The 16,503-nt window shown below is 49.6% G+C and overlaps 1 pseudogene; it reads left to right on the forward strand.

The window, feature by feature from the left end:
* The first annotated feature begins 316 nt into the window (after nt 1-316).
* Nucleotides 317-16,503, forward strand: LOC148140635 (class I histocompatibility antigen, F10 alpha chain-like; annotated as a pseudogene).

Consider the following 16,503-nt stretch of genomic DNA (forward strand, 5'->3'; position numbering starts at 1 on the left):
TCCAACAGGTGAAAGGCTAAACAGACAATCAATTTTTCAATGTATAATTTCAGTTACATCACACTGTAAATTTTTGCTATAAATTCTGTGTGTTAGGATTGAGCCTTCCACTATCACCTGATGAAGGAGCGTCACTCCGAAAGCTAGTGTGCTTCCAATTAAACCTGTTGGACTATAACCTGGTGTTATGTGATTTTTAACTTGGGACTGGGTTCAGTTTCATTCTCCCGGGACACAGCTCCCAGGACTGGCAGTGGAAAGATTATTGGCAAATTATTTGTCACAAAATATCTGATCCAATTGGTTCAGTGAATCAAGAATGATTGGACTGTTCGTTCTGGTTTCTTTGTGTGAGAGAGTCTCTGCCAGTAAGTAGCACTAGTGTATTAACCATAGGGAGAAAGTGAGGGCTGCAGATGCTGGAGATCAGAGTCGAGTGTGTGGCACTGGAAAAGCACAGCAGGTCAGGTCTGCTTGGCAGTGTCTCGTAGCTGGTCCACTGAGATCTGAGCACCAGCTGAGAATAGGGACTTCATCTCGATTTCCAGGTTTCGTTTTCTCCTGTAGAGCTGATGTTTGAGGAGTGTGTGAGAGAAGTGTGGTGGCAGAGTCTCTCAGTGTAATCTGTGTGTAAGATCAACTTGAGTAGGTTTATGATCTGTCGTCCTTTCGGGATCTTGTCTGCTCTCTTGCACCTCTGTCAAAATGTGATGTCTGTGTTGATCTACTTGGAGATCCTCTGCACTTTGAACCAGAGGTTTGTGGTGCCAATGGTAGCCATGATGTGGAGGTGCCAGTGTTGGACTGGTGTGGGCAAACTCGGAAGTCACCCGACTCCAGGTTATAGCCCAACTGGTTTATTTGAAACCACAAGCTTTCATTAGGCATGTTGCCTGACAAAGGAGCAGTGCTCGAAAAGCTTGTGATTTCAAATAAACCTGTTGGACTATAACTTGGTGTCTTGTGACTTCCAAGTTTGCCCAAACCAGTCCAACACTGGCACCTCCACATCACAGTACTCAGTTGAAGTCTAATCAGTGTCTCATGTACGTTTGTCATACCCTCCCTGCTGTTGTGCTCTGTGCCCTTATTTACGAAATCTAAAACACTGAATATTTTTAATAATGGCTCATCTACCTATTGTTCCACCTTTAATGGCTTGTGTATATGTCCACTCAGTCCTCTTTGCTCCTGCACATTACCTTTAGAGTCGTACCCTTTATGTTCTGTCTCATGTTCTTTGTATCGAACTATGTCACCTATCATATATCTCCACATTGAATCCTATCTGCCACCTATCTGGCCACTCCACCATGTCAATATAATCTCAAAGTTTCACTTTCTCAATGAATCCTACCTTTGAAGTACTTACTGACGTCATGCTGGAACAAACTGAGTTTTAATTTTAAGACTATCCCCTCCTGTTCTTCGCTCCCACACCAGGGGATCTGAATTGATGCAGTTTAAACCTTGTATGATCTTCAGCACCTCAACTGGATCTTCCTTCTGTCCTGCAAACTGAAGTTTGCCTAACTTCACCCTTTCCACTCTGATATCATTCTGGCAAATGTGTGCTGCACTCCCCTTCCTGAGGTGAGGGGCACAGAACTGAATGCAGTTACTCCAGATCAAAATTAAATTTTGTGTCCCAATCTTCAAGATAAAGGCCAACAACATTCTTCCATCAACTTTTTCCTAATCCCTTTATTGTATTCATCCTCTAACTTTCAGTCCCTGCTTTCCAACATAAGGACATCAGAAATAAGAATGGGGATAGGCCATTCATCCATTTGGCCCTATTCGGTCATTCAATGAGATCATAGCCAACCTGACTGAGGCCTGAACTCCATTTACCTCCCTACTCCCCAGAATCATCGATTCCTTTGTAGATCCTAAATCTGTCAAACTCATCCTTGTATGTATTCATTGATCTAGCTCTCTGGCAAAGAGAATTGCAGGCATTTTTGACTTGGAAAAAATTCTTCATCTCAGTCTTAAATGGAAAATCCCCTCAAGAGGAAACACCCTCTCAGCATCTACTCTGCCAAGCCTCCTCAGCAACATCGCCATTTCAATATGATCTCATCTCAATCTTTGAGATTAACTCCAATGAATATAAACCCAATCTGACCTGATAAATAAAAGCTAAAGTGCAAAAGGGAAGGACATCATGCTAAATGTGCATTAAGCACAAGTTCAACACAAGCTGGAGATACAGGAGATCAATTCCAGGCATCTCAAGAGAGATGTGAAAGTGTTGGGGAGCATGCAGAAAAGATTTAAAAATATGTTTCCAGGATTTTAATGACTTGGAGAAGCTGGGGCTATTCTCCTTGGAGCAGAGGACACTAAAAGGAGACTTAGGAACACATTCAGCTCCTCAAGCCTGTTCCACCATTAGGTCAGATCATGGCAGATCTGTGGCCTAACTCCTGATATCTGTCATTGGTCTATATCCCTTAATACTGCATGTTTGATAAACAAAATATTATCTCCCTATCAGATTTCAAATTAACAACTGACCTTACACTCAGTACCATACATAGAAGAAGTTCCAAACATCTCCCACCCTTTGTGTGCAGAAATGCTTTCTAACATCTCTCCTAAATGGTCTGGCCCTAATTCTCAGATGATGTCCCTTAGTTCTAATGTTGGAATGCTGAGTATTAATGGCAGGGACCAGGGTTGGTGTTCACAGGATTTGGGTCATTGGTGGAGCTCTCGTCCCTGTTCAGTTAGGGCTTTGTGAATAACCTTTTGCCATTCTGAGTGCTAAAGAATGCGTTTGGTACGCTTGCCTTCATTGGTCAGAGCATTGAATACAAGAAGTTGGGAGGTCATGTTGCAGCTATACAGGATGTTGGTTGGGCCACTTTTGGAATATGCTGTTCAATTCTGGTCTCTCTGCTATTGGATGTTGTGAAGCTTGACAGGAGGCGATGGCTGGTATTATCGTTGGACTGTCAATCCCCACGTTCTGGGGACCTGGGTTAGAATGCCGCCACAGCAGATAGTGAGATTTGAATCCGGTAAATGTCTGAAATTAAGAGACTAGCGATGACCATGAATCCCTTTTCGATTGTTGGAAAAACCCATCTGGTTCACTAATGTCTTTTAGGGAAGGAAACTGTCATCCTTCCCTGGTCTGGCCTACATGTGACTCCATACCCACAGCCATGTGGTTGACTCTTAACTGTCCTCAAGGCAATTAGGGATGGGCAATAAATGCTGCCCTGACCACCGACACCCTCATCCAATGAGGGAATAAAACAGATTTACAAGGATGTTGCCAGGGTTGGAGGGTTTGAGCTACAGGGAGAGACTGAATAGGCTGGGGCTGTTTTCCCTGGAGTGTCAGAGGCTGAGGGCTGACCTTACCGAGGTTTATAAAATCATGAGGGGCATGGATAGGATAAATAGACAAGATCTTTTTCCTGGGGTGGGGGAGTCCAGAACTAGAGGGCACAGGTTTAAGGTGAGAGAGGAAAGATTTAAAAGGGACCTAAGAGGCAACTTTTTCACACAGATGGTGGTGCGTGTATGGAATGTACTGCCAGAGGAAGTGGTAGAGGCTGGTACAGTTACAACATTTAAAAGGCATCTAGATGGGTATATGAATAGGAAGGTTCAGAGGGATATGCGCCAAGTGCTGGCAACTGGGACTAAATTAAGCTGTGGGCAAGATTGATATTCTGGGTTTCATATCCTGACATTTCTGTGGGGTTGCTGTCTTACTCTGATCTCTCACTTCCTCTCTCCTGTTCCAGCCTCCCACACTCTCCAGTATTTCTTCACCGGTGTGACTCCGATTCCTGGCTTCTTGGAGTTTACGACTGTCGGGTATGTGGACGGGGTCCAGTTTGTTAAATACAAAAGTGATCGGAAGGAACTGATCCCCCAGGAGCAGTGGATGGTGGAAAGCGACGGTCAGGATGCCTGGGAATGGAAGACGATGTTGGTACAGGAACAGGAGCTGTATTTCCAAACCGATATTCCAAAGCTCATGTACCGAACCAACCAGACAGGCGGTGAGTCCCTGATGGGCCTCGTCCTGAAGGAATGGGGAGAAACCAGGATTGGACTGGGGATCTGGGAGCCAGACACTGGTGGCAATGGGCTGAACCCTCCATTGTATCTGAGCCTGATTATCTGTATTTGTTCTGTCTGATTGACAGCTTGTGTTACATAGAACATAGAACATTACAGTTCAGTGCAGGTCCTTCGGCCCTCGATGTTGCACCAACCTGTGAAACCAATCTGAAGTCTGTCTATCCTACACTATTCCGTTCTCATCCCAATGGTTATCTAATGACCATTCAAATGCCCTTAAAGTTGGCGAGTCTATTACTGTTGCAGGCAGGTCGGCCAAGCCCCCACTACTCTCTGAGTAAAGCAACTACCTCCGACATCTGTGCTATATCTATCGCCCCCTCAATTTAAAGCTATGCCCCCTCGTGTTAGCCATTGCCATCCGAGGGAAAACGTTCTCACAGTCCATCTGATCTAACCTCTGATTGACAGGGATCCATACATACCAGATGATGGGCTGTGACCTGGGGGATGATGGGACGACACGTGGGTTCAGTCAGTGCGGGTGGGACGGCCAGGATTTCCTGAGCTTCGACAAAGGTCGCATGGTGTGCGTGACACACACCCCCTGGGGGGAAAGCACCAAAAACAGGTGGGACCAGGAGCATGTCAACAACCACCGGTGGAAGCATTTCCCAGAGGTGGAGTGCGTCAAGTGGCTCAGGAACTACCTGGAGTACGTACAGAGGGAACTGAGTGTGAGTGAGAGAGGGTGGGGGAGGGAACTGAGTGTGGGTGAGAGAGGGTGGGGGAGGGAACTGAGTGTGGGTGAGAGAGGGTGGGGGAGGGAACTGAGTGTGGGTTAGTGAGGGAGGAGGGAACTAAGTGTGGGTGAGAGAGGGTGGGGGAGGGAACTGAATGTGGGTGAGAGAAGGTGGGGGAGGGAACTGAGTGTGAGTGAGAGAGGGAGGGGGAGGGAACTGAGTGTGGGTGAGAGAGGGAGGGGGAGGGAACTGAGTGTGGGTGAGAGAGGGTGGGAGAGGGAACTGAGTGTGGGTTAGTGAGGGAGGAGGGAACTAAGTGTGGGTGAGAGAGGGTGGGGGAGGGAACTGAGTGTGGGTGAGAGAGGGTGGGGGAGGGAACTGAGTGTGAGTGAGAGAGGGAGGGGGAGGGAACTGAGTGTGGGTGAGAGAGGGTGGGGGAGGGACTGAGTGTGGGTGAGAGAGGGTGTGGGAGGGACCTGAGTGTGGGTGAATGATGTGGCGGAGGGAACTGAGTGTGGGTGAGTGACAGCGGGGGAGGGGACTGTGTATGGGTGAGTGAGGGTGGGGGAGGGAACTGAGTGCGGGTGAGTGAGGGCAGGGGAGGGTACTGAGGGTGGGTGAGTGAGGGTGTGGGAGGGAACTGTGTGTGGGTGAGTGAGGGTGGGGAGGGAACTGAGTGTGGGTGAGAGAGGGTGGGGTGAGGGAACAGAGTGTGGGTGAGAGAGGGTGGGGGAGGGAACTCAGTGTAGGTGAGAGAAGGAGGGGGGAGGGAATGGAGTGTGGGTGAGAGAGGGTGGGGGAGGGGACTGAGTGTAGGTGAGAGAGGGTGGGGGAGGGAACTGAGTGTGGGTGAGAGAGGGTGGGGGAGGGAACTGAGTGTGGGTGAAAGAGGGTGGGGTGGGAACTGAGTGTGTGTGAGAGAGGGTGGGGGGAGGGAACAGAGTGTGGGTGAGGGATGGTATGGGAGGGAACTGAGTGTGGTTGAAAGAGGGAGAGGGGAAGGAACTGAGTGTGGGTGAGAGAGGGTGTGGGAGGGAACTGAGTGTGGGACGGTGAGGGTGTGGGAGGGAATTGAGTGTGGGTTAGAGAGGGTGGTGGAGGGAACTGAGTGAGGGTGTGGGAGGGACCTGAGTGTGGGTGAATGATGTGGCGGAGGGAACTGAGTGTGGGTGAGTGACAGCGGGGGAGGGAACTGTGTATGGGTGAGTGAGGGCAGGGGAGGGTACTGAGGGTGGGTGAGTGAGGGTGTGAGAGGGAACTGTGTGTGGGTGAGTGAGGGTGGGGAGGGAACTGAGTGTGGGTGAGAGAGGGTGGGGGAGGGAACTGAGTGTGGGTGAGAGAGGGTGGGGGAGGGAACTGAGTGTGGGTGAGAGTGGGTGGGGGAGGGAACTGAGTGTGAGTGAGAGAGGGAGGGGGAGTGTGAGTGAGAGAGGGTGTGGGGGAGGGAACTGAGTGTGGGTTAGTGAGGTGGCGGAGGGAACTGAGTGTGGGTGAGAGAGGGTGGGGGAGGGAACTGAGTGTGGGTGAGAGAGGGACGGGGAGGGAACTAAGTGTAGGTGAGAGAGGGAGGGGGAGGGAACTGAGTGTGGGTGAGAGAGGATGAGGTGAGGGAACAGAGTGTGGGTGAGAGAGGGTGGGGGAGGGAACTCAGTGTAGGTGAGAGAGGGAGGGGGGAGGGAACGGAGTGTGGGTGAGAGAGGGTGGGGGAGGGAACGGAGTGTGAGTGAGAGATGGTGGGGGAGGGAACTGAGTGTGGGTGAGAGAGGGTGGGGTTGGGAACTGAGTGTGGGTGAGAGAGGGTATGGGAGGGAACTGAGTGTGGGTGAAAGAGGGAGGGGGGAAGGAACTGAGTGTGGGTGAGAGGGTGGGCGAGGGAACTGAGTGTGGGTGAGAGAGGGTGGGGGAGGGAACTGAGTGAGGGTGAGTGAGAGCAGGGGAGAGAACTGAGTGTGGGTGAGTGAGGGTGTGGGAGGGAACTGAGTGTGGGTGAGTGAGGCGGCGTAGGGAACTGAGTGTGAGTGAGAGAGGGTGGGGGGAGGGAACTCAGTGTAGGTGAGAGAGGGAGGGGGGAGGGAACGGAGTGTGGGTGAGAGAGGATGAGGTGAGGGAACAGAGTGTGGGTGAGAGAGGGTGGGGGAGGGAACTCAGTGTAGGTGAGAGAGGGAGGGGGGAGGGAACGGAGTGTGGGTGAGAGAGGGTGGGGGAGGGAACGGAGTGTGAGTGAGAGATGGTGGGGGAGGGAACTGAGTGTGGGTGAGAGAGGGTGGGGTTGGGAACTGAGTGTGGGTGAGAGAGGGTATGGGAGGGAACTGAGTGTGGGTGAAAGAGGGAGGGGGGAAGGAACTGGGTGTGGGTGAGAGAGGGTGTGGGAGGGAACTAAGTGTGGGTGAGAGGGTGGGCGAGGGAACTGAGTGTGGGTGAGTGAGGGTGGGCGAGGGAACTGAGTGTGGGTGAGAGAGGGTGCGGGAGGGAACTGAGTGAGGGTGAGTGAGAACGGGGAAGGGAACTGTGTGTGGGTGAGTGAGAGCAGGGGAGAGAACTGAGTGTGGGTGAGTGAGGGTGTGGGAGGGAACTGAGTGTGGGTGAGTGAGGCGGCGTAGGGAACTGAGTGTGAGTGAGAGAGGGTGGGGGAGGGAACTGAGTGTGGGACGGTGAGGGTGTGGGAGGGAATTGAGTGTGGGTGAGAGAGGGTGGGCGAGGGAACTGAGTGTGGGTGAGAGAGGGTGGAGGAGGGAACTGAGTGTGGGTGAGAGGGTGGAGGAGGGAACTGAGTGTGGGTGAGTGAGAACGGGGGAAGGAACTGTGTATGGGTGAGTGAGGGTGTGGGAGGGAACTGAGTGTGGGTGAGTAAGGGCGGGGGAGGGAACTGAGGGTGGGTGAGTGAGGGTGTGGGAGGGAACTGAGTGTGGGTGAGTGAGGTGGCGGAGGGAACTGAGTGTGGGTGAATGAGGTGGCAGAGGGAACTGAGTGTGGGTGAGTGAGGGTGGGGGAGGGAACTGAGTGTGGGTGAGTGAAGTCGGGGGAGGGAACTGAGTGCGGGTGAGTAAGGGCGGGGAGGGAACTGAGTGTGGGTGAGTGAGGTGGCGGAGGGAACTGAGTGTGGGTGAATGAGGTGGCGGAGGGAACTGAGTGTGGGTGAGTGAGGGCGGGGAGGGAACTGAGTGTGGGTGAGTGAAGGTGGGGGAGGGAACTGAGTGTGGGTGAATGAGGGCGGGGAAGGGAACTGAGTGTGGGTGAGTGAGGTTGGGGGGAGGGAACTGAGTGTGGGGGAATGAGGGTGGGGGGAAGGAACTGAGTGTGGGTGAGTGAGGTTGGGGGGAGGGAACTGAGTGTGGGTGAGAGAGGGTGTCCGAGGGAACTAAGTGTGGGTGAGAGAGGGTGGGGGAGGGAACTGAGTGTAGGAGAGTGTGGGTGTGGGAGGGAACTGAATGTGATTGAGAGAGGGTGGGGGAGGGAACTGAGTGTGGGTGAGTGACGTGGCAGAGGGAACTGAGTGTGGGTGAGTGAGGGTGGGGCGGGAACTGAGTGTGCGTGAGTGAGGGTGATGGAGCGAACTGAGTGTGGGTGAGTGAGGCGGTGGAGGGAACTGAGTGGTTGAGTGAGGTTGGAGGCGAGGGAACTGAGTGTGGGAGGGTGAGGACGGGGAGGGAACTGAGTGTGGGAGGGTGGGGGCAGGGGTGGGAACTGAGTGTGGTTGAGTGAGGGGATGGGATTGATTTTGGGCGAGTGAGGGGTAGGGAGTGATTGTGGCTGTGTGAGGGAGGAGGGATTGATTGCATGGTGGTGAGTAGAGGGAGGGTGTGAATGGATGTGAGGGGGGAGGGAATGAATGTGGTTGAGGGGACAAGGCGCAAGTGTGGGTGAGTGATGGGGAGGGAGTGAGTGAAGGTGGGTAAATGAGGAGGAGGGAGTGAGTGATGGAGGGAGTGAGTGTGAGTGAGTGAGGGGGAGGCAGTGAGAAGGGAGGGTGGTGAGTGAGTGTATGTATAGGTGGAGAGCTAGTGTGTGTGGATGGCAGAGTGGGAGGGAGGAGTGAGTGTGGATGGAGGGGAAGGGTATGAGTGAGTGTAGGTGAATGAGGTAGGGGAGGACATGAGTGTGGGTGATTGAGTGGAAGGGAGGATGTGAGTGTGTGTGAAGAGGGCTGAGTGTTGATGAAGGGGAGTGGTGGAGGACGGGTGAGTGTGAGTGAATGCCTGGGATTTAGAATCTCTATGTTCCTGCACTGACTCCTCTTCCTCTCTCCCTCAGTTGCCCCCATCGTGTCCTTTACCATCTGGGTGATTCTAACCGGCTGTCCTGTCTTGTCACTGGGTTTTACCCACAAGCCATCGAGGTAACTCTGTGGAGGGATGGAGTGTTGATCGATGAGACCCTGTCCACTGGGATCTTACCCAATCACGACAAGACCTATCAGGTCCGAAAATGAGTTTGATCCGGAGGATCAGGCCGAGTATTCCTGTCAGGTGGAGCACAGCGGGCTGCAGGAGAAGCTGGAGGTGATTTATGGTAAGACTGATTCTCACTGTCAGAGAGAAACCAGACTCAGACCAGGGAGGGTCAGTGCTGCGCTGCTTGACCAGGACAACCTAGGGTAGAGAGAGGGACAATATTAATTGTCAATGTGCCAAAATGCTCATGTGATTTATAGAAGATAAGAACAGAGATAGTGCTTGGCATATCCTGGGATATCTTGTGTAATTCTGATTATTTCATACCCTAGATTGCATTTGGTTGGAATCTTCCCTGTCACCATTTACAAATCAGAAAGTGATCAAAAACTAACCTGTGAAAAGAAGACTAATGGATGGTGTACGGTTAATTCTTTAAAATGATAAAGGGTTTTTGCCGAGATGCCGAGACTGTGATTCCTTCTGTTTGGAAGAGAATAAGTTGAAGTTAATGGTTTGAGGGATCCTCTAAGAAATCCATTTGTAAGTTGCAAAAGTGGTCACCCAAAGAGAAATGAGAACGTGGAAGTCACTGCTGTAGGAAGTGTTTGAAGTGACTTTCGGAGATGTATTCAAGGGAAAATGGGAAGGGAATCGAGTCAATGAATATAGACTCAGGTGAGAAAAGATGGGGGAAGATTTGAGGGCACTGTAAGTAGGGAAATGATTGGTCTGGCTTTGTGCACTATATGATATCCTCTTTCTCTCTGTCTCTATCTAATTCCCCATGTTATTTCTCATTCTCACTCATTCCATGATTTTCTCATTCACTCTGTCTCACTATTATTCTCTCTCTCACTCTTATTTTCTCTCTCTCACACATTCTTTCTCTCTCATTCACTTTTTCTCAATTTTTTCTCTCACTTTTTCTCTCTCTCTCACGTTTTCTTTTTTTTCTTTCCCTTTGTCTCTCACTCTTTTTCCTTCTCTTTTTCTCATTCTCTCGCTCTCTTATTCTCTCTCTTACTTTTACTCGCTCTCACTTACTCTCTCTCTCACACATTTACTAGAACATAGAAGATAGAACAGACAGCACAGTACAGGCCCTTCGGCCCTTGATGTTTTGCTGACCTTTTATCTTACTCTAAAGATCAAACTAACCGATATACCCTTCATTTTACCATCATCCACATGTCACTTAAATGTCCCTAATGTATCTGACTCTACTACCACTGCTGGCAGTGCATTCGACTCACCCACCACTCTCTGTGTAAAGAAACTGCCTACATCTCCCCTAAACCTTCCTCCAATCACTTTAAAATTATGCCCCCTTGTAGTAGCCATTTCTGCCCTGGGAAAAAGTCTTTGGCGATCCACTCTATCTGTGCCTCTCATCATCCTGTACACCTCTATCAAGTCACCTCTCATCCAACCTCGCTCCAATGAGAAAAGCCCGAGATCCCTCAACTTTTCTTCATAAGACATACCCTCCAGTCCAGGCAGCATCCTGGTAAATCTCCTCAGCATCCTCTTTAAAGCTTCCACATCCTTCCTATAATGAGGTGACCAGAAGTGAACACAATATTCCAAGTGTGGTCTGACCAGGGCTTCATAGAGCTGCAGCATAACTTCATGACTCTTAAACTCAATCCCCTTGCTAGTGAAAGCCAACACACCATGTGCCTTCTTAACAATTCTATCAACTTGGGTGGCAACTTTGAGGGAGCTATGGATATGGACCCCAAGATCCCTCTGTTCCTCCACACTGCCAAAAATCCTGGCTTTAACCCTGTAATATGCATTTAAATTCCACCTTCCAAAATGAATCACTTTACACTTTTCCAGATTGAAATCCATCTGCCACTTCTCAGCCCAACTCTGCGTCCTGTCAATAGCCCATTGCAACCTACAACAGCCCTCCACACTATCCATAACTCCACCAACCTTTGTGTCTCAGCAAACTTACTAACCCACCCTTCCGCTTCCTCATCCAAATCATTTATAAAACTCAAAAAGAGCAGAGGTCCCAGAACAGATCCCCGCGGAACACCACTGGTCACCAAGCTCCAGGCTGGATACTTTACATCTACTACCACCCTCTGTCTTCTGTGGGCCAGCCAATTCTGTATCCAGACAGCCAGATTTCCCTGCATCCCATGCCTTCTTACTTTCTGAATGAGACTACCATGGGGAACCTGATCAAACTTGCAAGAATCCGCATCCACTGCTCTACCTTCACCAATGTGTCTTGTCACATACTCAAAGAATTCAATAAAGAATGTGAGGCATGACCTGCCCCTCACAAAGCCGTGCTGACTATCTGTAATCAAACTATGCATTTCCAAATAATCATAAATCCTGTCTCTCAGAATCCTTTCCAACAATTTGCCCACCACAAATGTAAAACTGACTGGTCTATGATTCCCAGGGTTATCCCCATTCCTTTTCTTGAACCTTCGCCACTCGCCACACTCTTATTCCCTCACACTCTCCTATTCTCACACATTCTCTTATTCTCTGTCTTTCTCACTCTCTTATTTTGTCTCTCTCCCTCTCCCTTATTCTCTCTTGCTTTCTCTCTTATTCTCACACACACACTCCTCTTTGGTCTCTCACGCGCCATCTCTCCTCACTCTGTCGCTCAATCTCTTATTTGCTCTGTCGCTATCTCTCTCTTGCTCCCTCTCACACACTCTTATTCTCTTGCTTTCTGTGTCTCTCATACTCTTATTTTCTCTCACGCTTTCTGTCTCTCACTCTTATTCTCTCTCTCTCTCTCTCACTCATTCTCTCACACACTGTTATTCTCTTGCACTCATTCTCTCTCTCAAACTCAATTCTCTGTCTCACACCCATTCTCTCTATTAGACCATAAGACCATAAGACATATGAGCGGAAGTAAGGCCATTCGGCCCATCGAGTCCACTCCACCATTCAATCATGGCTGATGGGCATTTCAACTCCACTTACCCACATTCTCCCCGTAGCCCTTCATTCCTTGTGACATCAAGAATTTATCAATTTCTGCCTTGAAGACATTTAGCGTCCCAGCCTCCACTGCACTCTGTAGCAATGAATTCCACAGGCCCACCACTCTCTGGCTGAAGAAATGTCTCCGCATTTCTGTTCTGAATTTACCCCCTCTAATTCTAAGGCTGTGTCCACGGGTCCTAGTCTCCTTGCCTAATGGAAACAATTTCCTAGCATCCACCCTTTCCAAGCCATGTATTATCTTGTAAGTTTCTATTAGATCTCCCCTTAATCTTCTAAACTCCAATGAATACAATCCCAGGATCCTCAGCCGTTCCTCGTATGTTAGACCTACCATTCCAGGGATCATCCGTGTGAATCTCCACTGGACACGCTCCAGTGCCAGTATGTCCTTCCTGAGGTGTGGGGACCAAAACTGGACACAGTACTCCAAATGGGGCCTAACCAGAGCTTTATAAAGTCTCAGTAGCACAACAGTGCTTTTATATTCCAACCCTCTTGAGATAATTGACAACATTGCATTCACTTTCTTAATCACGGACTCAACCTGCATGTTTACCTTTAGAGAATCCTCAACTAGCACTCCCAGATCCCTCTGTACTTTGGCTTTACGAATTTTCTCACCATTTAGAAAGTAATCCATGCTTCTATTCTTTTTCCCAAAGTGCAAGACGTCGCATTTACTCACATTGAATTCCATCAACCATTTTCTGGACCACTCCTCCAAACTGTCTAGATCCTTCTGCAGCCTCCCCATTTCCTCAGTACTACCTGCCTGTCCACCTAACTTTGTGTCATCGGCAAACTTCGCTAGAATGCCCCCAGTCCCTTCATCCAGATCATTAATATATAACGTGAACAGCTGCGGCCCCAACACTGAACCCTGCGGGACACCGCTTGTCACCGGCTGCCATTCCGAAAAAGAACTTTTTATCCTAACTCTCTGCCTCCTGTCAGACAGCCAATCCTCAATCCATACCAGTAGCTCACCTCGAACACCATGGGCCCTCACCTTGCTCAGCAGCCTCCCATGTGGCACCTTATCAAAGGCCTTTTGGAAGTCTAGGTGGACCACATCCACTGGGTTTCCCCGGTCTAACCTACTTGTCACCTCTTCAAAGAACTCCAACAGGTTTGTCATGCACGACCTCCCCTTACTAAATCCATGTTGAGTTGTTCTAATCCAACCCTGCTCTTCCAAGAATTTAGAAACCTCATCCTTAATGATGGATTCTAGAATTTTACCAACAACCGAAGGTTAGGCTAATTGGCCTATAATTTTCCATCTTTTGTCTTGATCCTTTCTTGAACAAGGGGGTTACAACAGCAATCTTCCAATCATCTGGGACTTTCCCTGACTCCAGTGACTTTTGAAAGATCTCAACCAATGCCTCCACTATTTCCTCAGCCACATCCCTCTAGGATGTAAACACTAGGATTGCATTCATTCTCTCTCATAATCTCTCCCATGCCCTCTTATTCTGTCTCACTCATTCTCTCTTTTGTCCATTTATTCTCTCTCTCTCTCTCTTTCTCTCCCTCTCCACTCAGTCTCTTGTTCTTTCCCAGTCTCTAATGGTCTCTCGATCTCTCATTGTCTTTGCAGTATCAAAGTATCAACTGCAGATTCCTGTTATTACCTCTATTGTACTTGGAGTTCTCAGGATCCTCCTCATTCTCACCAACTTTGTTTTGATCTACAGAAAGAGAGGTAGGAACAGATAACTTTCAGAGTGGTACGGCCCCCTGGGTTGTCGCACATGGAGACTTTGAGGTCTCAGGTTTTTTTGGAGGTGTTTAGAGTGGCGGAAGCTCTGCGTTTTGGGGGACAGTTCTCAGGCTCAGAGTCTGGGCGGAGGCTCTCAGTTTGGAGAGGAATGGGCCAAAGTGGGGGCCTGTTCCTCAGAGGCTCAGCCAGCAATCACAGACTCAAACTGTGAACGTCAGGCCCCCACAAAGGTGGGGGAGCCCAGAGAGTGAGGTGGAGGGTGAGTCCCCTGAATGTGGATATTCACACTGAGGAAGTTCTCAGGTCAGGGCTGGGCTGTGGGTTTTGGCTGCAGATAGGAATATATGTCTTTGGTCATTTTTGAGAGTGCGGGTCTCGGGTCAGTGTTGGCAGCGGTTCAGTGTTGGGAGAGAGGGGCACAAGGCGAGGGAGATTGAAACCTTCTCTCTTTTCATCCATTTACATTCTTCACTAAAAATTCTCTTTTTTTTAAACAGAGAGAATGAAAATCATCCACCATTTTACAACAGTAAGCTAATCATCCAGCATTCTCTGTGTTTGCTGTTTTTTGATACATTCAGTACCTAATTATTGTGTGTGTTTGTGTATGCAGATGCACCTCTTACTTCTCTCTGTCTCTATATCTGTCTCTGTACATTCGTATCACAAATTTTCATTCTGTGTTATTGTTGTGTGGATATTTCTCTCTGCTTTTGCCTTTGGTTGTCACATACTCTGAATCTGTCTCTCTGAGAATGAAGTATTTTTAATACCTCTTCTGCAGAAAACACAACCTGAGCCAGCTCTGCCAATACCTGAGGTATGAACAGAATTGATCCAGTTCGGAGCAGATCACTGTAACTGGCTATTGGAGCTGGTGTTTACTGTACAATGTGGAGGGTGGCCTCTGACCTCAGTCCCTCCCTCCCTCCCTCTCTCTTTCTCTCTCTCCCCCTATCCATTGCCCCCCTCCCCCCACCCCACCTTCCCCCCTCTCCCCCCACCCCACCTTCCCCCCTCTCTCTCCTTCCCCGTGTGATCACTGTTTGGGGATTGATGAGGGGTTTTGCTATTGTTTGGGGAGTGGGTCTGAGGGGATTTGCTGGTCTTTGGGCAGTGGGTCTGAGGGGTTTTGCTTTTGTTTGGGAAGTGGGTCTGAGGGGATTTGTGGTGTTTGGGGAGTGAGTCTGCGGGGTTTTGCTGGTGTTTGGGGAGTGGGTCTGAGGGGATTTGCTGGTGTTTACTGAGTGGGTCTGAGGGAATTTGCTGGTGTTTGCTGAGTGAGTCTGAGGGGATTTGCTGGTGTTTGGTGAGAGGGTCTGAGGAGTTTGCTGGTAGTTGGGAGTAGGTCTGAGGGGATTTGCTGGTGTTTGGTGAGTGAGTCTGAGGAGTTTTGCTGGAGTCTGGGGAGTGGGTCTGAGGGGAATTGCTGGTGTTTGGGGAGTGAGTCTGATGGGATTTGCTAGTGTTTGGGGAGTGGGTCTGAGGGGTATTGCTGTGTTTGTGGAGTGGGTCTGAGGAGTTTGCTGGTATTTGGGGAGTGGATCTGAGGGTATTTACTGGTGTTTGGGGAGTGGGTCTGAGGCGATTTGCTGGTGTTTGGGGAGTGAGTCAGAGGAGGTTTGCTGGTTTTTTGCCAAGTGGGTCTGAGGGGATTTGCTGGTTTTTGGGGAGTGGGTCTGAGGAGTTTGCTGGTATTTGGGGAGTGTGTCTGAGGGGATTTGCTGGTGTTTGGGGAGTGGGTCTGAGGTGACTTGCTGGTGTTTGGGGAGTGAGTATGAGGGGTTTGCTGTTTTTTGGCGAATGGGTCTGAGGGGATTTGCTGGTGTTTGTGGAGTGGGTCTGAGGGGATTTGCTGGTGTTTGGGGTGTGGGTCTGAGGGATATTCCTGATGCTTGTTGAGTGGGTCTGTGGGGATTTGCTGGTGTTTTGGGAGTGAGCCTGAGGAATTTTGCTGGTGTTTGGCGAGTGGGTCTGAGGTGATTTGTTGGTATTTGGGGAGTGGGTCTGAGTGGTCTTGCTGGTGTTTGGGGTGTTTGTCCAAGAGATTTTGCTGGTTTTTGGGGAGTGGATCTGAGGGGTTTTGCTGGTGTTTGGGGAGTGGGTCTGAGGACATTTTGCTGGTGTTTGGGGAGTGGGTCTGAGAGGTTTTGCTGGTGTTTGGGGAGTGGGTCTGAGGAAATTTTGCTGGTGTTTGGGGAGTGGGTCTGAGATTTGTTTTTGCTGCTGTTTCAGATTCTGTCTGATGCATCTTATTATTGATGCTTGTGGTTGAGGTGCTGTCCCTGCTGTTTCCTTACTCTATAACTCTGTATTTCTTTCCCTTTCCCAGTTGCCTCAGTGACCCATCTTGGAATCCAGGGATGTTTTTTCCTGAGATCTAAGGAATATGGGAATCTTGGATGGTTGTTTCTTTAAGGTGGAGAAAGTGAGGGCTGCAGATGCTGGAGATCATAGTCTTTCTGATGAAGGGCTTATGCCCAAAACATCGTTTCTCCTGCACTTCGGATGCTGACCTGATTGGCAGTGCTTTCCCAGGTCCACACTCTTGATTCTTTTTGTCTCTTTAACCTGTTTGTACTCAGATTCTGAGACATGA

The sequence above is a fragment of the Chiloscyllium plagiosum genome, unplaced genomic scaffold (assembly GCF_037043375.1).
Source record: "Chiloscyllium plagiosum isolate Xiang-an unplaced genomic scaffold, Cpla_swu_hap1 HiC_scaffold_35, whole genome shotgun sequence".
NCBI lineage: Eukaryota > Metazoa > Chordata > Chondrichthyes > Orectolobiformes > Hemiscylliidae > Chiloscyllium > Chiloscyllium plagiosum.